The 23,155-nt window shown below is 35.3% G+C and overlaps 1 pseudogene; it reads right to left on the bottom strand.

The window, feature by feature from the left end:
• Window positions 1-503: 503 nt before the first annotated feature.
• LOC100916054 lies at window positions 504-6,444 on the bottom strand (annotated as a pseudogene).
• Window positions 6,445-23,155: the final 16,711 nt, after the last annotated feature.

Raw genomic sequence — 23,155 nt, 5'->3', positions numbered from 1 at the left:
CAGAAGCTGGCAGAGGCAAAGGACTAGTGGCAGGAGCTCTCGGAACCAAGGAGAGAGATGGGCCTCTAAGAAAGCTAACCAGGTCCCAGGAAGGAAACAAGACTTTGTGAAGTCTGGGTTAGCACCCTGGATACCTTAGAATCAGCGGGAGTCAGGATAAGCAAAAGTCCTTGGTTTTTATTCTTAGTATTTAGGGGTAAAAGTCAACAGGATGGATACAGGACCTTCCTTCTCTTCCTCTACCTCCAAAGTGACCCTGGCTTGTCTTACTCCACCACCTAATTCTTCCCACAATTCTCTGTATACATCAAAAGATTGAACCAGCACAGAATAGTGGGAAGGGCCATTTTCCAAGCATATGCTAATAGAGTATTGTCCAATCAGTAGTTAGCCTTAAGTGCTTAGTTGTCTGACCTCAGTGCATCAACTCAGAGTTTCAGCCCTTTACAAACTTTGAAGGAGACAATCTTTACTTCACAATCTTTACTGGAGGACAGTGCACTTTACTGGAAGGAGACAATCTTTACTGAAGGAGACATCTTTACTTTAGCAACCTTCTCTGGATCTTTCTGTCCCTAACTTTCCTCCAGCATCTTTCTTTGCTCAGTGATGCTAGGTAATGACACTACACCACCAGCCAAATGCATTTGCTGTCCTGGATGTCAGTGCCAATCTTGCTAGTCACACTGGGGTCACCATCAGGGTCAAGGTAATCATCCTGAATTTGAAAAACTTCCCCCATCTCCAGAAGGATGCTCTTGGCATTGATATGTTTTTTCTCCCCAATTATGCCTATCATGAACATACCAGCAGCAAATGGTAAGTAGAAGGAATAGAAAGCCGCCTTGTATTTGACAATGGTATTATATTTCTGCTCATTGAATCTGGTAAGATCAACTTGTCTTGAGGGGCTGTGATGAGATCCAGGATCTGGTCAATCATAGTCTGATAAGTGCTCTGAAGGAAAAGGTCAATGAGATTCAAGTAATAGGGTTGCCCACAGCAGTAATGCTTCAAGAGTAGATACAGCTTTGTATCAATGGCATCATTGATGGCATCCAAGCCTATGCCAAGCTTCTTATATCAGCTCTCCCCAGAGGTAAGAGAGAAATTCATGATGTCATCAGTTATGTAGAAGAAAACCTGAAGCAACTCCACACACCAGCCCACTGCTAGTGTTCTATGTAGACAGAATCCTGTGTTCGGGGTTCCACCAGCTCCTGGAAGACCATGAGCACTGACAAGCCTAAGTTGCATTTTCCCCCAAGAGCATTCTACTCTAGGAACTGATTGAGCCTGGCTATAGCATCTCCCACCTCAGGATACCCATAATATCTTCTGTCATGATCTTTACAATCTGGGAGAAATGCTGGACAAAATCTTTCTTTTCTTGGGCAAAAACTGATTTCTGATCTCTGTTTATTCTGTTAACAGGTGCAGCCACAGCCTTCTCTCAGGGGTGAAAGCCATATAAATCTTAATAATCCCCGGGGATACCTCAATCCATCATAGAATCACTGATTTAGAGTTAAGGTTGATCTTAAAAATTGAAGGTAAGTGTCTGGTCTAAGGCATCATAAAGGAAGCTAGATCTTCTTTGCTCTAAATCCAGCTCACTTTCCTCTAATAGATGAACAAAGCTTTATTAAATATCTGGATATAAATAGCATTAAAAAGACAAAAATGAAACAGTCACCATTGTCAAGAAGGACATATCCTATTCAGAGACAATATGTACAAATTAGCTAATAAATATCAATCAGAACTCAATCAATAAACATTTATTAAGTGCCTACAATGTTTCGAGGTAATACAAAATTCTGGTAATGCAAAAAGTCAAAAAACAGTCTTTGCCTTCAAGGAGTTGTCAATTTAGTGGGATTGGCAATGTGTAAACAAATATATATGAAGCAAGTGGTATATAAGTATAGAACTAGTTTGGGAAGGAAATTTAGAGACCTTTTTCAGTCTCTGGAGGTCATTCTTCTTAAAGTTTCCTTTTCTCAAATGTGTCTAATATGTACTCTCTTAGCTTCCAGTTGAATGCATTGTTTGTGGTTTAGTATCTCTGATAACACAATTATAAAGGGGGGAATGTGACCTTTTTTTCTAGGATTTCTTAAAGTATGGTCTGAGGACTCTTAGGGGTTGCCAAGTCTCTTTCAGGGCATCTCCAAGGTCAACTCTATTTTCATAATGTTATAAAGCTGTTTCTTGCTTATAAAACATTTTGCATTTTTTAAACTACATATTTGTATGAGGCAAGGTTTTCTTTATATACAGTCTGAACTACCTCTTAGAGCCTCTAATAATGCTATTGTGTTATTCTCAGTACTCAAAGAAAAAAAAAAACAGCAAAACCAACTCAGACATTCCATTCAGAAGAATGCAGAGCCTGATCCTATACATAAAGTCCAAAGCCAGGCAATAAATTAGTAGAATAAGCCTCCTTTCTCCAACATACCATACAGCCTTCTTTCTAACCCTCCTACCTTATATCAGTCTCTTTGATAGTAAAAATGTTCAGGTGGTTAGCAGATCTGATCTAAAATGGAAATAAATTAGTCACTGTCTAGTCTGACTATGAATAAGAAAAATTATCTCACTGACCCTCATTTTTTACAAATGTACTGAATACATTAAAGCATGATATAAATATGAGTTTATTTTGGTCTTATAAGCCCTGGCTTTAAACATCACAGATGGGAAAGAGAACCTGTTATATCAAGTTCTCTTGTTAAGCAAGGGAGTCTTACAGGGCAAGAGGGGAGTTGTCCCAAGGGCTTTCTGCATCCTGTTCTCAGAAATATTTGCAGCTGTTTCTGCTGACTCAGTATTTCTGCTTATAAAATCCTGGCTGGCTTAGATGTCTTTGGATAAAAGGAAAGCCATTATTATTATTTTAGTAGATTCAAAGGTCTGTGTCACACACCCCCACCCAATTCTCCTACACTCTTTATTTGTTTATGTTCTTAGATTTTTAAAAATGCAGCAGCCATTGCCAAAAGGCTCTCCAAAGGAAAATCACACAAATGCCCATAGAATTTTTACTTAGAGCTTTTATAGATGGGAAATTTATCATTTTCAAATGTTGGCAGGTGTGTTACCATCCACTCTACATAGCCAGCATTATGTTTATAGATGATTTTGATTTTATAAAGTCTTCCCTCCCTTTCTTCTGCTGCTGTTATCAAATATTTTTCTATATTCTTCAGGAAATGCCAGATTCCCCAGATTACAAAAGTTCTTGCTATTTCCTAAACAGCCTGAAAAGTTGTTTCATAATCTTTAGGGGTGGTAGGAGGTGGTGGAAAAGATAGACAGTACAGACCTTATAAGTATATCTCGAAATACTAAAACGCAGACAAGGATATGGAAATTCAAAATGAATTTATTTTAGTTAACTGGAAAGAAGGGGAAAAAGAAACTGGGCCATATGTTACCATCAACTTCATTTTACATATTTGGGGGGGGAATTCTAAAACTAGGCCTTATAATCCACAATGTGTCTTCCAGAGGCAGCTACAAGTTTGTAGAAGAATTCACTTCTGAATTCAGATAATACCTTAAGATGAGTTTGGAGAGATGAAAAATGTTATAGAAAAAATGTAAAAAGAAGAAATAACTAAGAGTACTTTCTACAAGAAGAGGGAATTCTCCCTCTTAAGAGGAATGATGACTTAGAGTCACAGATTCTGTCAGGTGACAAATCATACATTAGAGGCCAGGAGAAGAAGAATTTATTAACAAGTTGTGGTAGTGAATGACTTATCTGAAGGGCATGAATTGAGATTTATTTACCATATATATTAACTCATTTGATCTTCCCAACAACCTGGGAAATTAAGGGAGGAAGGAAATAAGCATTTATATAATGCCAACTATGTTCCAGGTCCAATGCCAAGAACTTTAAAAATATTATCTCATTTCATCATCCCAACAATCCTGAGGAAAACAGGGAAACAGACTGAGGTTAAATGATTTATCCAGGGTCACACAGCTAGAACAGGTCAGTGACCAAATTTAAACTCAAGCCTTCTTGATTCCAGGCCCACTACTTTATCTGTTGTCTATCCATAATAATTTCTTTTAATCCTCCCAGTTGCTGGATCCAATTAAGATCTCCCTGTATCATAGGAAAAAAGAATGTGTCCATCCACAAAGATCCAGTGTTCATGTTCAAGCCTATGGAAGTATCTTAAGGTTCCTTTTGATTACCTCTGCTACAGAAATATTATGAAGGTATGAGGAAGCATGAATGTGCTAGGTATCCCAATAGAACTCAATGTGGGGAGAGACAGACAATTTGAAAAAAAAAAAAAAGATTAAAGGGATGGGAAGGCTATTAAATGTGAACTAGTGAAACAGATGATATATCCTCATTCAGACCCTTAATTCTAGAGAATAAATTTTTAAATTCTTCATGCATTCAGGAATTGGTATTATATAGATTTTTACAATGAAAAAGCACTTTATTTCCTGGAATAGCAGGATACAGGCTTTTTTCTTGGAGCTTTAATCATTACTCAGATAAATTGAGCAAAAATAAAAGCAGATTTGTCTATCACAACACCTCCTTATTAAATCCTTAACTAAAGAAAGATAACTGAGATTTGGTTCTACAATGCCAAGTTTAGAGATATTGATAATACTTGTAGTCTTTCGACAATGTCAAAACAAGAGAGCTTAATATTCAGTAAGAATAGTTGGCCTTGGTAGATAAAAGATATCAAATGGAAGAAGTTCCTCTTCTACCATACCTTGCTCTTCTCTCCCATGCAGCAACTTTCATAACAGCAATCCCTCATATGATCAGAATTCTCTATTCTCTGTCTCCCTGCCATTGGATTGTGCCTCACCCTCCACTAAATGCACCTGTGATATAAACTCAGATTTTTTTTAAAAAGCAGCTATGGTTTGGTAAGTGATATAATATTTCTATTCAGTTCAATTCATTTTTAAAACCTTTTTTACAACAACCTACTAAATACACAATACTCTGATAAGAATCAGAGAGAAAAGAATAGATATGAAATGGAAGCTATTTTTAAGGAGCTAATAATCTAATGAGACTGGTTTGAGGGAATCACATTCATGAATAAACTATAAGAGTGCAATATGAAAGTAAAGAACTCCAGAAAAAAAAATGCTTCAAAAGGAAGAAATGATTTAAACCTAGATAGATCATATAAGATTTAATATAAAAAGTCTCACCTGAACTAAACCTTGAAAGACAGGAGATGTTTCAATTGACCTCAAGTTAATAAATGTTTATTAAATGTCTAGATCATGTTCTAGGCATAAAAAACAAAGTAATTCCTTGCTTCTAAAGAATTTACTTTCTAATTAGTAGAGTTAAGAGAGAGGCTCATCTAAGGTATGAGGAATGATGTGAAAACAGGAGAAAATAGAAAGGTGAGAATAGAAGGTTAAAAGCAGTCCAGCATGTCTGAAAAGAGCAATAATAATAATAATTGGATTCCATAGAACAAACTGAAATTATTTCTCTTCCTTATGGAGCCATTTGTCCATTGGAAACAATATTGATTCTAGATCCAAAGAACATAGTATCAAATTTTGCCTCTGAAATTTCCTAACTATGATCTTAGGCAAATCATTTTCCTTCCCTAGGTTTCTTCATTTCTTCATCCATGGAATGAGTGTTTTAGACAAGATGTTTACTGAAATATTTTCCATCTCTCAGTCTATGGTCACATAAATTTATCTCCACTCATACTTTACCTAAACTTTAAGCGATAATTATAGCATCATAGTCTAGAGCTGTAAAAGATTTTAGAAATCAGCTGGTCTATTTCATTTTATAAAGAAAAATATTAAGCAGCAAAGAATGATTTCATCAAAATCACACAAATAGTAGGTATCAGTAAATATGGGTGACGGAAATGCCTGGAGTTTAAGAGGAGGTATTCAAAGGATCAATATCTAAAAGAAAAAATGGTGAAGGGGAAGAATTTTTCAAAATATTAAATACTTAAAAAATAATAATTTTAGAGATAAATGTCTGAGTAGTTACAAGGAGAGAATTGTTTCCTTGTTGTTCTTCCTTTGTTTTGGAAGAAAACCAATGACATCATTGGGTGAAGTCTTGATTTGCAAATGAATTGGATTTAATTGAATATAAGTTGCATCAAAATCCAGTAGCAGGACAAAAGTTAGGATGATTAGTGATGGAGAGTTCCATGTGAACACCAGGATAGAGTACTCAGTCCAGCAGGATAGGGAGTGGGGCTGGAGGATAAGGGTGTATTATATAGCTTAGCTGCAGCAGCTTTGCATGCAGAAAGTGGTGGTCACTGTGATGAAAGGATTATCTATTCACAAGATTCAGGATACCATGTTCCAGTACAGTGCCAAATGCTTTGACTCGCCAGGCCTCCATGCAGCAGGTTCATCCATGCAATCAGTGACATCAGTAACTGCCATGATTTCTTGGCCCAGGTACAGGCCCCCAGGGAACTGGAGAAATTTCAGAACTACATTATTTGATGCACCATACACTGCAATGACAAAGCCAGACTTGATGGATGCCAGTGGAAAAGGCAATTTGAATCCAGTGTGAATAAATAAATTACCACCATAGAAGATGGATTCCCTGACATCTATTGCAAAAGAGAGTTGTAGAGGGCAGGAACTCTGGAAAAGTATACTTGGAGCAAGGATATGCACAACAAGGTGTTAACTTAGTGTGATTGATGAGATAATCGTTCTCTAGTTTACATATACTTAGTACTGAGTATGGTGATGTAATGGTCCTCTAGTTCACACATACTTGGTATGCTGTAATGGTGTAATTGTAATAGAGTATTTAAAGGGCTAAGAGAAGTGGGGACACAATCAGTCAGAGTGAATAGACTGTGAAGGAAACAGACTGTGAAGGAGACAATAAAGACTTTAGACTCTATTCTTGATGATCCTTGTGGTAACTATCCTGGTGAGTCCAGAGGACTTTGATAAAGCTAGCCCAGATCTTAAAGAGAATAATTGTCAGTAGTTATTTGGGATGAAAAAATGAGTTTACTTATAAAATTATGTTGTTTTTCAATGAAAAATTAAGAATAAAGAAATGGAGGCTGATAGCAAGTTTAAGAATACCTTTATAGAAATATTGAATCTTCTTCTGCACTCTGTTTGTTCCATTATATGTTTTGGTCCATAGGTGAAGAAATGGAATAAAGTGGTGCTCAGATCTGGATTTGAGGTAGCATGGTGGGCTCATAGTACCAAGGCCCATTTCTTCAGTGAATATGATCCCTATCCTATCTATTGTAACCCTTAGTGGTTTTCAGCTGTTTCAGAGATATTTTATTCCTGGAAAGTGGAATAACCCTTTGAGTTTATGAGTATCAGCAGTTCATATCACCAGCCATCCTCTCAGCTGGTATAAATCCCTGAGACAGCCATCCATTTTTGTTTGGCGGCAACTTCACATCCACCTGATTGAGCCATTTCCCATTGACCATAAAATAGCAGCTATGAGTTCACTGCTAACTGGAAAAGAGAAACATAGTTGTGCTTTTCTACTTAGTATAAGAACCTACCATTCAGAGGGGAGTCTGGGAAAAAAAGATTGCTTGGTTTAGAGCACTGAGCAGCTCCTGGATGCTCTTTCCTATGATGAAGACAGTGTTCATACCAGCTTTCAGCTGGGACACCAAGGAAGATAAGGAAAGGGGAATCTCCAACCAGGCATGTTTATCTCTGGTTCCTTTACATTGGCTTCTGCAGGACTTTTGCTCAAGTTACTTTTTCTTGACTTTCTGAAAGTGTTGCCCTACAGGAACAACACTTTAGTTAAAATGTTTTTTTGAAACTAACAAGAAATAGTTTTGAGATAAAGGTAAAGAAAGTCTCTTTTTGTTTGCAGAACAATCTTAAACCTTTTGTTTAAGACAATGGTAGATGATTAGTTTGGAGAAAAGTTAGTTTTACCCTAAGCAGAAAAAGATGTGATACTTGACACTCTTCAACAGAAACTTGATGAGAGGACCTTCTTAGAACAGGACAGGAAAGGGTAGGAAGTCAACTTAAGCCTCTGGAGCATAAGCAGATTGCAAGGGAGAGCTTTTTCTGCCCCAGAATACAGGCAGCTAGCCCTCAATTATCCAGCTATCACTATAGGGTAAAACTTTGAGCAACATATTAGTACCAGGTATTGTGTTGGAAAAGATCTTGTACTAACTTTTTACTGAAAGCAATAATCATGGATTTCCTCTTCAGTGTTTCAAGGATATGTCATATTTTCCTAGCAGTTTGATCAAAACATAGTTTGATGTAAAAAAAAAAAAATGACTAGTGATGTCCCAGAATGCAGTGGATGACTTCAGCATCTCTGATTAGCTATTGTAGACTGAGTGTGTAGGCTGAAAGAATGCTGGTAGGTGATAAGACGCTTCAGAACTGCTGAGGCAAATTGCAGTGCAGGGTACCATTGCTCTCCATGTTTGTGATTAGCTAAGCTGTGGTATTGTGGCAAAAGAGAAAATATAGGCCATCATAAGTTCAAAACAATAACAGGACCTAGCACCTGGATTTTGATACAAGATTTTGTTTAATTTTCTACAATGCACAACTCCATTGTCAGTGATGGCATTTATAATGATTTAATGAAATAGGATCACCAAAACTGGAAAGAATGAGAAAAGGTGGCATGGCACAATAAGCCTCCACAGAGGGGAAAGCCAGCCCCTTAAAATTCCATTAAAGTGATTTTTGAATGTACTTGGCAAGAGTGCCATATAAGTGGAGGTCAAAGTTTTATTATTATGCAGCAGTGTCTCATGGGTAATAGGCTTTTAGGCAAAGGCTAAAGCTGTCCTTTTTAAATGTTTGCTTTTTAAAAATGTGGACAAATATCCAAACTTCAGATATGTTTTAAAATCACAAAATCATGTGCTATGAATAAAAAATTCTTGGTTTTACTCATTTTTATTTGACATCGATGATTTGGGCACAAAATAGAGATGGCAGACAAAATGCTGGCAAATGAAGTCATTAGAGACATACATTGAATCAGGAATAGATTTTTGTCTTTAATTATAACAACAGGAAATCAATTTTAACTGCAGGCCCCTTTGCAAATATTGACTGTCATCTTTTTAAGGCACCAGGTGGAAGGAAGTCTAGATCCCTCAAGCAAAGGCCAGATGCTCACTGAACCTGAGGAATTGAGTCATAGATAGGACAAAGTCTCTTGCCAAAGGTCACACACATGATGTCAGAGATAGGATTTGAACCCTTTGAATGCTATAGTGCTCATTCCTGTTCCAGTATGGAATTCTATTTTAATAAATCACCTTTGAGGTCCCTTCAAACTCTAAAAATCTGTGATTCTACAATCTTCCATCTAATAATTTATTAAGCATTTATTAAATTCCTGCTCTGTTCCAGACTTTGCTAACTAATGGAGATATAAATACAAATGACCAGATCCAATAGAGCATCAGACTTTTAATCCGAAGACTTACATTATTAATCAGAGAAATGCAAATTAAGACAACTCTAAGATACCACTACACACCTGTCATATTGACTAAGATAACAGGAAAAAATAATGATGATTGTTGGAGGGGATGCAGGAAAACTGGGACATTGATGCATTGTTGGTGGAGCTGTGAACGAATCCAACCATTTTGGAGACAAGTCTGGAACTATGCTCAAAAAGTTATCAAACTGTGCATACCCTTTGATCCAGCAGTGTTACTACTGGGCTTATATCCCAAAGAGATACTAAAGAAGGGAAAGGGACCTGTATGTGCAAGAATGTTTGTGGCAGCCCTTTTTGTAGTGGCTAGAAACAGGAAACTGAGTGGATGCCCATCAGTTGGAGAATGGCTAAATAAATTGTGGTATATGAATATTATGGAATATCATTGTTCTGTAAAAAATGACCAACAGGATGATTTCAGAAAGGCCTGGAGAGACTTACACGAACTGATGCTGAGTGAAATGAGCAGGATCAGGAGATCATTATATACTTCAACAACAATACTATATATATATATATATATATATATATATATCATATATACCAGTTCGGATGGCCCTGGCCATCCTCAAAAATGAGATCAACCAAATCATCTCCAATGGAGCAGTAATGAACTGAACCAGCTATGCCCAGAGAAAGAAAGAACTCTGGGTGATGACTAAAAACCATTACATTGAATTCCTAATCCCTATATTTATGCCCACCTGCGGTTTGGTCATGTATACTTATTGTGTATCTAATTTATATTTTAATATATTTAACATCTAAAAAAAAATCCGAAGACTTAGATTTCAAATCTCTAGTCAGACAAAAATCTCTTTTTTAAAGCTGCAGAGTATAGTGGATAGGGCATAGAACTTAAGAGTCAGGAAAATCTGATTTTGGTTCCTATTCCAGACACTTATTAGTTGTGTAACTATATGTAAGTCATTTATGTGTACCTTGGTTTCATCTTCTGTAAAAAGAGGGAATTGGACTATGTGGTTTCCAAGGTTGCTTCTGATCTTAAATCTATGATCCCAAGGTGCCTGCTCTCAAGGCATGCTCACAAATAAGCACATAAAAATTATATATGAAATAGATATGCAGAGATGGTAAAGGCCATTAAGGACCAGGGAGAACAGGAAAAGTCTCTTGAATGAGAAGTTTCTTTATTTGAGCCTTAAAGTTTCCAAGACAAAAGAGTTGAGAAAGAAAAGGATGAAAGGGATAGAAAAAAGCCTGAGGAACAGTACAGGGGCCAGATAGAGCAGTATATACGTTTATTTGGCTAAAATGTAATGTGCATATAGGGGAATAATGCCTACTTAATTTGGAAAAATAGTTTGGAGCCAGATTGAAAAGGACTTTAAATGACAGAGTAATTTGTATTTTATCTCAAAGGTAATTGCCACTGAATCTTCCTGAACAAAGAAATGAAATGATCAGAGTTGCATTTTATGAATATCAACATGTGAAGTATAGATTGAAGAATAAAGAGGCCAAATACAGGAAGTTCAATTAAGAGACTTTTGCAATAATATGAGTAAGAGTTTTAATCCAAATTCTATACTTGAATAAAAAATAATTTCACATAAACTCCATAACCTCTATGACTTTCACCAAAAAAAAGTTAATAATAATTATTACATAACTTTGTCATACTTAAATTATAGAGTTAAGCCCTATATATTCTATATGCTTTCTAAATGAAATCAGCATATCTTTAGAAAGTTTAGTTATGAAAGATTGATTTCCTAATATATTTATGTACCGCCCTTACCCTACTAGGTTTCACATGTGGTGGTGGCAAGAAATAGTTTAGGAAAAGAGACATTGAAATTGTTATCAATCTGAATGGTCACATCCAGATCTCAGAAGATTAAAAATAGTTTCAAATCACAAATATAAGTACTTCACTTAATAAAACCAATGTTAACATTAATAATTACAAATCAGTATTAGTATTACTTATGTAAGTCAAATATTTATGGATTACTTTTCCTAATGAACTTCAACTGCAAAATTAAAGATGTGTCCCTAAAACAAATTATTGCATAACCATTTGTGTTTTGTTATCACTAGCATGCATTATAGATTTTTTTTAGGTTTGCTTAAACATCTAAGTGAAAGAGCAACAATGTCTGATTAGACCAAAAATTGTAGATTTGTAAATTCACCCAAAGTTTATTAAACCAAAAAGACTTACCTGATTTCCTAAGCCTGGGACAATTTAATCCCTACCTACCTATTCTGAGTCCTTGTTTAGGGTGAGTTTGAGAAGTTCTAATTTAATAGCTCCCAAAGTCCTATTTTAATGCCTCATCCTGGCATAGACATCCTCAAACATGCACCCAACTAGGACCAAACTCTGACAAGTTTTTCTCTACCAGAAACATTGAGAATTATTCTACCAAACACTTTGCCTGCTTTCCAGGAAGCAGTTTATTACAATTAGTCATTGTTATCCAAGATGTGATATTCTTCTCATTGATCATTAAGTGGACATTCCATTGGATAAAGTGATTCACATTACTCTTGACATTCTCCTTATAGATGAGATGAAAAGACAAAAAGAAGTTGTAGCATATTCTCCCTGGAGAGGCAAACAAACGGATTGGCAGGTTTTATATTTTCTTGCATGCAAATATAACAAAAAGAGTATCATTTTCTTGGACATTTGGTCATTATGGAATAAATTCTTAGGATTTGAATTTGCAAAATTGTTGCTGTGGAAGGAATTGAAATTGATGCACCAACATCTGTCAGAAGCAATGAAGACAGAGAAACTAGAGTAATAGTTAAGAAATCTCTCTAAAGTAAAGCAAAACATATCTTGGTACTCAAGAAGAACTAGAGATCATTATTGATCACAAAATAGATCATTTTGATTATAAGTTTTTGTACAAACAAAACAAATATAGACAAGATTAGAATAAATTGGGAAAAAAATTTTACATCCAAAGGATCTGATAAAAGCCTCATTTCTAAAATATATAATTGACTCAAATTTATAATAGTTGAAGCCATTCTCTAATGATAAATGGTCAAAGGATATAAACAAACAATTTTTAGATGAAGAAATTGAAACTATTTGTAGCCACATTTTGAAAAGTGCTCCAAATCACTACTGATCAGAGAAATACAAATTAAGACAATTCTGAGATATCACTATACACCTGTCAGATTGGCTAAGAAGACAGGAAAAGATAATAACAAATGTTGGAGGGAATGTGGGAAAATTCGGACACTGATACATTGTTAGTGGAACTGTGAACAGATCCAACCATTCTGGAGAGCAGTTTGGGACTATGGTCAAAAAGTTTTTAAGCTGTGCATACCCTTTGATCCAGCAGTGTTTCTACCGGGATTATATCCCAAAGAGATCTTAAAAGAGGGAAAGGGACCCACATGTGCAAAAATTTTGTGACAGCCCTCTTTGTAGTATCAAGAAACTGGAAATTGAATGGATGCCCATCAATTGGAAAATGGCTGAATAAATTGTGGTATATGAATGCTATGGCATACTATTGTTCTGTAAGAAATACCAGCAAGATGATTTCAGAGAGGCTTGGAGAGACTTACATGAACTGATGCAAAGTGAAATGAGCAGAACCAGGAGATCATTATACATGGCAACAACAAGACTTTATGATGATCAATTCTGACAGACATGGCTCTCTTCAACAATGAAATGATTCAAACCAGCTCCATTTGTGCAGTGATGAAGAGAACCATCTACACTCAGAGAAAGAACCATGGGAACAAAGGGTGGAACACAACATAGCATTCTCATTCTCTCTGCTGTTATTTGCTTGCATTTTGTTTTTTTGTTTTTTCCTCAAAACAAAAGATCCTCTTTTTGATCTGATTTTTCTTGTGCAACCACGTAACTGTATAAATATGTATACATATATTGGATCTAACAAGTATTTCAACATATTTAACATGTATTGGACTATCTGCCAGATAAGGGATGGGGTGGGGGGAAGAAGGGGAAAATTTGCAACAAAACGTTATGCAAGGGTCAATGTTGGGAAAATTATCCATTCATGTGCTTTATAAATAAAAAAGCTTTAAAAAAAAAAAAGTGTTATCTAACACAAGCAGAAAACTAAAAAAAAAAAATCTTGATACTCAGTAAATGGCAGTGTAAAGGTAGACAAAGCAAAAGATGCTAAAAGAAAAATTTTGGGAAAATTTGTTTAAGAATAATAAATGTGATATTCCATAGGCTTGTAGATTATATAGAAGATTCATAATATATATCATGAAAATTTTCTTTGAAAAGGGAGTCATGTTTGAACAAAATAATGAAGAGTGAAAAAAACAGAATCAAGAGAACGTTGTATACAGTAACAGCAATATTATTTTAAGAATGACTTTGAACAAGTTATTTTTGTCTATTATAAATATTCAAATTAGCTATAAAGGACAAGAGAGGAAGGATGCTATCTACATCTAGAAAAAGGACTGATAAATAGAAGTATGTATAGAATAATCATATATATGTATATATGAACCACCTATTTGTGTATAATGGTCGCCATCACTAAAGTAGAGTGTGGGAGGGGAAAAAAAAGAAAAAAGTAAAGGGAGTCATGACACCTTGGCCCTAATAAGCATGAAAAAAACTTTCTCTCTCTCTCTCTCTCCCTTTATCTCCTTTTTTCTCCCTCTCTTCCTCTCTTTTCCTCTCTTCCTCTCTATGTCTCTCTCTTTCTCTCTCTCTCGCTCTCTCTCTCTCTCTGTCTCTCTCTCTTTCCCTCCATTTCTCTCCCCTCCCTACCTCTCTCTTTCTCTCCCCTCCTTCCCCCCTTATCTCTCTATCTCTGTGTCTCTCTGCCTTTGTCTCTGTCTCTCTCTTTTTTTCTTTCCTTCCTTTCCTTCCTCCCCCTTCTCTTCATTCACTAACACACAAACAAGTTATATTTTAAAAGATAGGAAATATCTAGTTGCTAATATGGGAGTTATTTCCAAATGAGAGGGCCATGTTTAGTCAGACACCTTAGTTCTTAGGACAAAATTCAAGAATAGTACTCAATTAAAAGAGAGGAAAAATGTTCAGATATCTAAACAATGATCATTTTCTAAGAACATTAAACCAATTTAAATCTATCATCACAAGGAGGCAGCTTCGTCTTGTAAACATTATCTGGCCACATAGAGAGATGTGGCAAGCAAGGAAATACATATGTATTTAAAAGAAGAGAAGTTATTCAAGTCATACAAGAAATATGCTTTCTTTTCTGTTCTGTTCTTTACTAATGTGGTAATGTGAAGGAAAGAAAACAAATAAATTTCTGTGTTGTTTATTTTAATAGAGAAGTATAGGAGTAGTACAGATATAAAATATTGCATGAACTTTTAAAGTTACTAATTTTATTTAATCATTTTACTTTGTTACAAGAGAATTTTCACAGTTGAAATATTAAATAACAATATAAAAACAAAAATGTAATATGAATATAATGTTTAAATCAGACTAAAAAAAGAAAAATTCTGGATTGCCTTATTTTTAAAAATTTAAAGACAAGAGAATATAAATAATTCTTTTCAAATTGTTAAACTTAACTAAAAAAAAATTAAACAGTCTAAAAGACTAAAAGAATTCAATTCATCAAGGAAGATTTTGGACCTTATGAGCTAGTAAGACAAAGCAGATCTGAAATAAAAGTGGAATGTATTTTTTTTTTTTTGCTGAGGCAATTGGGTTTAAGTGACTTGCCCAGGGTCACACAGCTAGGCCATATTAAGTGCCTGAGGCCAGATTTTAACTCAGGTCCTCCTGACTTCAAGGCTGGTGCTCTATCCACTGTACTACCTAGTTGCCCCTATGGAATGTATTTTCTTATAATCCTATAAAGAAGTTTTAATTTCTTGGAAAATATGTATCTGATAGATTATTGTTTCATGTTTCTATGATTTGGAATGTACAATTATGAGTCTTTCGTGTTTCAAGTATTTTCTCTAGTGGGATAAATAGATCACTACCACTGTTTCATACCTGTACTGCACAATGGACTTCTTTAGAGGACTCCCTCTTCTACATGTTATGAAGCTATCTTATATGTCAACTATGTATGTCATGTTTTAAAATATTTCCATGAATTTATCCTGCAAGCATTACATAATAAATCCAGACAGATAAGAAAAAGGAGGACTCATTATGTATATGGTCTGGTTCCCCCACTCCAACTTTAACTCCCAGGATTAAATTCAGGCCATGTTGAGTCCAGAGCTAGAGAACATTTAGGGAGGATGGACCCTCACATAACATTGTTCTGGTGATATATAATTGTAATCTATGTAATTACAGAGACTTTGAAGAATAAAAATGAAGAATCACCTAAAGGGCAATGGAAAGACTCATGGTAGGTATGAACAAACCATAATATTAGAAGTAAGGATTTTTATAGATAAAATCATATAAAAAACACTTTCAAATTATGAAAAAAATGATGGGCCAGTCAAGTAGCTAAAGTGAGAAATGACTGATATCCACCTTGTATTTCTATTAATATTCATGTAATGCCAGAAGATCTATCAGAAGGTCCCCTAGAATGTTATCTTTTATGGGAGAAGATGGAAAAGAAACACAGAGGGTGTTTTGACCTGGTTGGTTTGTAATTTTGGATTACTAGAGATACTGCCATGATTTCTAAAGTAAGATTTTTATTGTGCCATAAGAGTTTCAAAATGCTTATAGTTAGTATCTCATTTGATTCTCACAACAACCTTGATAGACAGATGATATTATGACCAAATTATAAATGAAGAAACTGAAGAAGACATAGATTCAAAGACTTCCCTAGGGTCACATTGCTAATAAGAATCTGAGGCTGAATTTGAACTCATATTTTCCAGATTTTAAGACCTATGCTCTATATACTTTGCCATCTATGTATGATTTAAGAAAGCATATCATTATCAGAGAAGAATGTTATGAGTTCAAGAGCTCTGCAACTTAAAATATGACTAGTGTTGTTTTAACCATCTATCCTAGGTTTAATCCAAATTCAGTCTTTATGACAAAGATCTTTGAATTGTCTCTATTACTCTGTTACATAGTAATTCATATTACTATGAATAGAGTCTATTACTCTAGACTGCCTTAATCTCCACCACTGTTGCCTACTATTCAATTTCTTTCCTTTGGTACCAGTTGATCTGCTGGATTTTCAACTGGTTATTCTTCCCTGGTGCTAAATTCTTGCATGGTTTTCCTTGTATTTCTTCTTACTGAGAACTGCCTTGCCAAATGTGGATAAAATAATAAGAAAATAGTTCGCCCAAGAAAATGAAAGGTTTGGAAGCCACACCACAAAAGGATTGGGTGAAGGAGTCAAAGATATGCCACCCAAAGAACAGAAGACTTAGGAAAGGGATGATCACTCTCTTCAAATATATGTAGAATAATCATATATGTTTTTTTTTTTAAATTGGCTTGACCTTGAAGTCAGAAAGAAGTGGAAAAGGAATAGTAGAAACTTGTAGAAAAATTACTTTTCCTTTTTTTCTATTGAAATATTTGTTACAAAGGATAGTTTAGTTGGAAAGGAGAATAAAAAAGACGGATATATATTTTTATAAGCTAGGAAGATTCCCACCAATTAGGAAATAGATGAAGAAATTATGGTAAATGAATATAATGAACTATTATTATGCTGTAAGATATGACAAAAGAGATGCTTTCAGAGAAAATGGGGAGAGAGGAACTTGGATTAATTGAAGTAGAGCACCATTAGAATAATCTCTATATTGAAAACAAGATTGTAAAAATGGACAAATTTGAAAGATTTAGGAATTCTTATTAATGTAATGACCAACCACAATTCTACAGAAGTGGTTGTGAAGAATGTGTTCTATCTCCAAAGATAAAGGATTAAATAAGCAGAAATGAGACCTATAATTTTGGTCATGGACTCATTTAACCTGAAAGGAAGAAGAGAAAAAGTTTCTTTTTTCTTTTATTATTATTATTTCTAACAAACCTGAGGTTGAAAATCAAAGTACTTAGACATGTTATCTCATCAACAGAAAACAGAATGCTTAGGGGAAAGGTAGTTTTGGGAAAAAAAGATAATAAACTCCATTTTGGCATTTTAATTTTGAAATGCCCATAGAACAAGTGAGATAAAGTAGGCCAAGACAAAATTGCAAGAATTATATCCAATGGACTTCCAGCCAAAATGGCGGAGAGGAGCCACACATCTGTGTAAGCACCGTGTTTTCTCTCAGAATTCATTTTTTGTCAAGCCTCAGAATTAGTGCTTGACTGAAAAAAACACACACACACACACACACACACAAATAATTACCTAGAGAAGACATCCTTGAAATTCACCAGAAAAGGTCTGTTTTTGCTCGAGGGCGGGGACGGTTTTAGATCAGGCGCAGGCTGAGGGCAGGCAGCAGCAGCAAGAGCTCGGGAGGCAGCTCACAGCCAAGCAGACTGGAGGGGGGTGGGGTGTGACTCAGTCATCTCTGGAAGAGAGCTTTACAACAGTATTGGATACTTTGCCCTGGTAGCAAGCCAGCAGTAGACAAACAGAGAAGCTAAAAACACAAGGGGTGAAGAATATAACCCAATACAGCTAGGGTCTCTCAGGACCTGGCCATCCCACCACAGTGTCTCAGCACGCTCTCAGAGTCTCAGAGCACAGGCACAGCACAGCCATTGCTGTACTGCTAGTGCCTCGCTGCTACCCCCCACTTCTGTAGAAGAAGCTTGGTAACACCATCCAGCCAAAAAAAAACAAACAAACAAACAAAAAAAAAAAAAACAGAATCCATTTGGGTTTTTTTTTCTTTTTTTGCTAGTTTGTCTTTGATTCTTCCCTGACAATATGAGCAAAAAATTTAAATGGACCTTAACCATTGATAGCTTCTATACAGATAGAGAACCGACTTTAAACCCTGAGGAGACTAAAAACAGACTGTCTCCAGGTGAATCCCCACAGGAGGAGATCATCTGGTCCTCAGCACAGATGAATCTCATAGAAGAAATTAAAAAGACTCTCACAAGAGAGCTAGAAGAAAAATGGGAAAAGGAAAGGAAGACTTGGTAAGTCATCCCACTCATTTAAAGACAAAGTAGATAAAGAAATCAAATCCTTGAAATATAAAATTAGTTAACTGGAAAAAGAAAATAGCTCTCTAAAAAATAAAATTGGCAAAATGGAAAAAAATTCCATAGAACAAAACAACTCACTTAAAAATGCAACTGGACAATTAGAAAAAGATATTAAAAAGTGACTGAAGAAAATACTTCATTGAAACTCAGAATCAAACAAATGTAATTGAATGACTCAAGGAGACAACAAGAATCAGTCAAACAAAACCAAAAATATGAAACGATGGGAAAAAATGTCAAGTACCTTCTTGGGAAAACAACAGAACTCGAAAATAGATCTAGGAGAGACAATCTGTACTCTCTGTAATTGGACTCCCTGAAAAATATGATGAAAAAAAGACCCTGGACACAATTTTCCAGGAAATTATCAAAGAGAACTGGAAACAAAGGGTAAAATAGACATTGAAAGAATTCATCGATCACCTACTGAAAGGGATCCTAAAATCAAAACACCAAGAAATAGAGTGGCCAAATGCCAGAACTATCAGACAAAGAAAAAAATACTGCAAGTGGCTAGAAAAAAATCAATTCAAATATAGAGGAGCCACAATAAGGATTACCCAGGATCTAGCAGTGTCCACATTAAAGGATCAAAGGGCCTTGAAAATGATATTCCAAAAGGCTAAGGAACTTGGTATGCAACCAAAAATAACTTACCCAACCAGAATGAGCATCTTTTTCCAGGGAAGAGGATGGACCCTCAATGAAATAAGTGAATTTCACTTATTTTTGATGAAAAAAAACAGAACTTAACAAAAAGTTTGATCTACAAATATAGAACTCAAGAGAAACCTAAAAAGGTAAAAAGAAATCTTGGGAACTATATTTCTGCTATAAAGATGTATAAATAATACATGTATACCTTGTTCTAGTAACTAGAAGTAGAAAGGAAATTGTACCAGAAAAAGGCTAAAGTGGGAGTACTACATCTCATGAAGAGGCAAAGAAAACTTATTATATCTGAGAGAAAGAATGGAGGGGGATGAATATAGTGTGTATCTTATTCCTAATTATGAAGTCAAATAGTTTTGTTTTGTTTTGTTTCCCTAGAACCAGACGTATTACCCAAACTGCCCTATTTGGCAATTTAGCAATTCACTTGTCAATTACTTTCTAAATGAATTAGGACATAACAAAAAAAAAAAAAAAAAAAAAAAAAAAAAAAAAAGCCAAAGCATTTTAAGCTTGTCTCATTTTCAGGCTACTTATATCCTCTACTTAGATTATTAAAATCTAATATTCCTACTAAATCTATTGTTGTACAGGAAAAGTCTAGTGATAGTCTCTCTTGAATTGTCTATTCCACTTCCTAGCACCATGGCAGAATTGACTTTATTATTCCTGATTTATCTCTGTTGGATGGATGTCAAGTGCTACTCCAAGAAGCATCAGCAAAGGTGATTTCTCGATTTCTCCTAACAATTTACACCATTGCTAAATTGTTCTCAGAATCATACAATTTTCTTTATACTTAACCAAAAAATTTCCCCAATGCAGTTTAAGTGAGCCCATTACTTCCTCTTCTCTCATTGACTAATGAAAATTGGTCCCTCTTCTCTTTGTTACATCCCTTAACATATTTGTAGGAAGTTATCACAATTCCCTTTAGCCTTTTTTTCTCTAGACTTAAAACTCCCAGTTCTTCTAACCTTTTGTCTTACATCTCACAATTGTCACTTTTGTCATTTTTGTGGTTTCTCTCTGAACTCACATTAATTTGTCTATTTTTTTTTTATTTTTGAGAAAATGTCATAGCATGCTGAAATTTTAGTCCCTGCCCAACTACTACTAGAAATACAAAAGGACAGTAACATTATGTGTACTATGACTGCTTCCAGTGCAGTCAGTAATACTTGTTGAGCCTCCAGGGGAACCAGGATTATTAACAAACCCATACACTTGTGCTCTCTATACCAGGAGAGTGTTCCTCATTTAAAGTACCCCTAAATCAAGGAAAACATAAAGCTGGTTCCAAAATAAAAAGATCTACCAACCTGAGAGATTCATATTATTTTGTGATTGTTAGGTTTCTCTGTGATGTTCTTTGTTACTTTTTCTGGAGGTCTTGGAGCAGGCTTCTTTTCAGTAGAGTAATCACCACAAGAACAGTCAGATGTTAAAGTCAAAAATCTTTATTTTCTCTTTCACAATGTAGTTTGCTTGCCTGGGGCCTGGACTGCTTCCTTAGAGCCTTTCAGACCATCCGTGGTCTCAGTGGGGGAAGTGCAGGAGGCCAGCCTCCACAGTGGTGCGAGATGAAGTGAATGAATCTCTCTCTCTTTACCTCCAAGAGCTTGAACTCCCGGCTCCAGTCCTCTTATCTTCTCTGGCTCTGTCTCTGAGCCTCTTGGTCCCCCAGGAGAGCTATCAAAAGCCTAACTGAAGATGGAATGAATATCTCTCTGGGTCCCTTCCGAGTCTGTGTCTGGCCCTTCTGAGTCTGTCTCTGACTCTCCCTCTGGCTGAGTTTGTTTCAGCTTTATATGCTTTATTTTGAGTATAAATCAATCATTATATCACTAGGAAACCATTATTTGTTGTAAAATTAAATCAGTCATACTGAACTTAGAGAACGATTAATCACCATGCTAAACTAGATAACCATTGTCTTACCAATTCCACTGAACTAGAACCTTGTAAGAATCCTTGTTTTAAGTACAGAGTTCTGGCCCATAACATTTCTCTACTCTGACTTCATGAATTATAAAACCCAATATTTTCTATTATATAAACTGTTGTACAGAATGATAATGTAGCAGGTAGCATTTATATTATACTTTAAAATTTGTGAAGCACTTAAATATTATCTTAATACTTACAACTCCCCTGTAAATCAGGTACAATTATCCTTCCCATTTTAAATATGGAAAAAACTGAGGCAGATTAAGGTTGAATAACTTCCCCAGGGTCACACAGACAAAAGTGAGATTTGAAATGAGATCTTTGTGACTTCAAGATGAGTATTGTATGAGATAGAGAGCTAGCTTTGGAATCAAAAAGACCTAAGGTCAGATTTTTCCTTGATCCACACTAACTATGTAAACAAAACTAGACATTTACCTCATTGACCTTATCTATCTAAGAATATGTCTAGAAGTAAAAGTTTCTAATCTGCATAGGTGGAAAAAAGTTATTCATCAGAGCTTTCTATACTGAAAATTACAGGTCTTTCCCCCTCCAAAAAAAATGAATTTTTAGCATATTATTAAGAAACATTTTATTATTTGTATATCAGTACCATCTTTTGCACATAATGGAATCATATCATATAACTAATGAATTGAATTATACTTCAAGGAACCCATGATTCCATTGTTTTGGAAACTCCCTTCAATGACTCAGGTCTGCAACTTAATGGACAGCCCTTATGACTTACTGTAGGAAAAAATCTATCTACTTGGTAGTAGATCTTCTCTATATGGAATTTGGTAGCCTTTAATTAAGCTAGCAGCAGCAGCAGAAGAAGAACAAGAACAAGAAGGAAGAGAAAGAGGAGGAGGAGGAAGAAAAACAATTAATCACTAGGTTCATACTCAAAGTTCCTCCACCTTTGCATAATTTTAAAGAATCTATAGCACCACTACATCAGAATGAGGTAGTAGAAGCATATTGAATTCAATAAATGTGGTTTTTTTTTTTAAGAATTAATACTTTCAATGAAAATATCTCTGTCCTTATGAAGTCCCAATTAGAGACACTCCACAATTCAAAAGTGAGTCCTCAGAATAAAGTTACCTCCTTATTAAAGATATACTGTGGGTTCCCATCTTCTCAGAACCACAACCCATCCAATGTTCATTGAATACATTTAGTTCAAAGCAAATGAGTAAGCAAATTAATGAATAAATAAAAAAAACATTTTGAGCATTTACTAAAGTGCAAAGCACTGTAATAAATAATTAAAAAATAATTATTATTCCTGTTCCAAGGAGATCAGTTCTAAAAAAGAAGGATAACATATATAGGAGATTTCAGGTACAAGTCACCTGAGTCCTTTAAGGACTCCATGGTCCTTTAAGGTATAGTCATTAAAAAAAAATTGCAAGAGCATCTGCTTTGCCATTTTTCCTGGGGACAAAGGGACATGTTTATCTTTTGGTATTGAACTATTTGGATTCAAATAATGAGAACTTTCTTTTTAAGGTCTTTAGTATCTAAAATCATTAAGGAGACTAGAGTTAAAGCCCTCATAGAAACATTTGTTGATTACATCTTCATAAAGGATGATTACCTGAATGGATGGATAGATGAATGGATAGATACAAAGGCCTGAACCGGAGGTTAATGGTCTAGAAAAGTGCCTTTATTCCTGAGGCTCTTGGTTGTAGATCAAGGTCCCTCAGAGTAGGTGGTGTTTAGTGGTAGTTTGATTGACCTCCTTATTCCTCTCTTTCAAAGTCCCTTGATGCTTCATTTAGTTTTTCTTGCCTGCTCTCTGGATGTCATTAAATCAGTAGTTAATGGGAATAGCAGACCCCTTCTCCACAGAAGTTGATCCCTTGAATAATCAGGCAATCAATAAAAATTATATTATA

This window comes from Sarcophilus harrisii, chromosome 6, assembly GCF_902635505.1.
Source record: "Sarcophilus harrisii chromosome 6, mSarHar1.11, whole genome shotgun sequence".
Classification (NCBI taxonomy): domain Eukaryota; kingdom Metazoa; phylum Chordata; class Mammalia; order Dasyuromorphia; family Dasyuridae; genus Sarcophilus; species Sarcophilus harrisii.
Note: the sequence above shows the minus strand (reverse complement) of the source record. Positions and strands in the feature narration are given on the sequence as shown.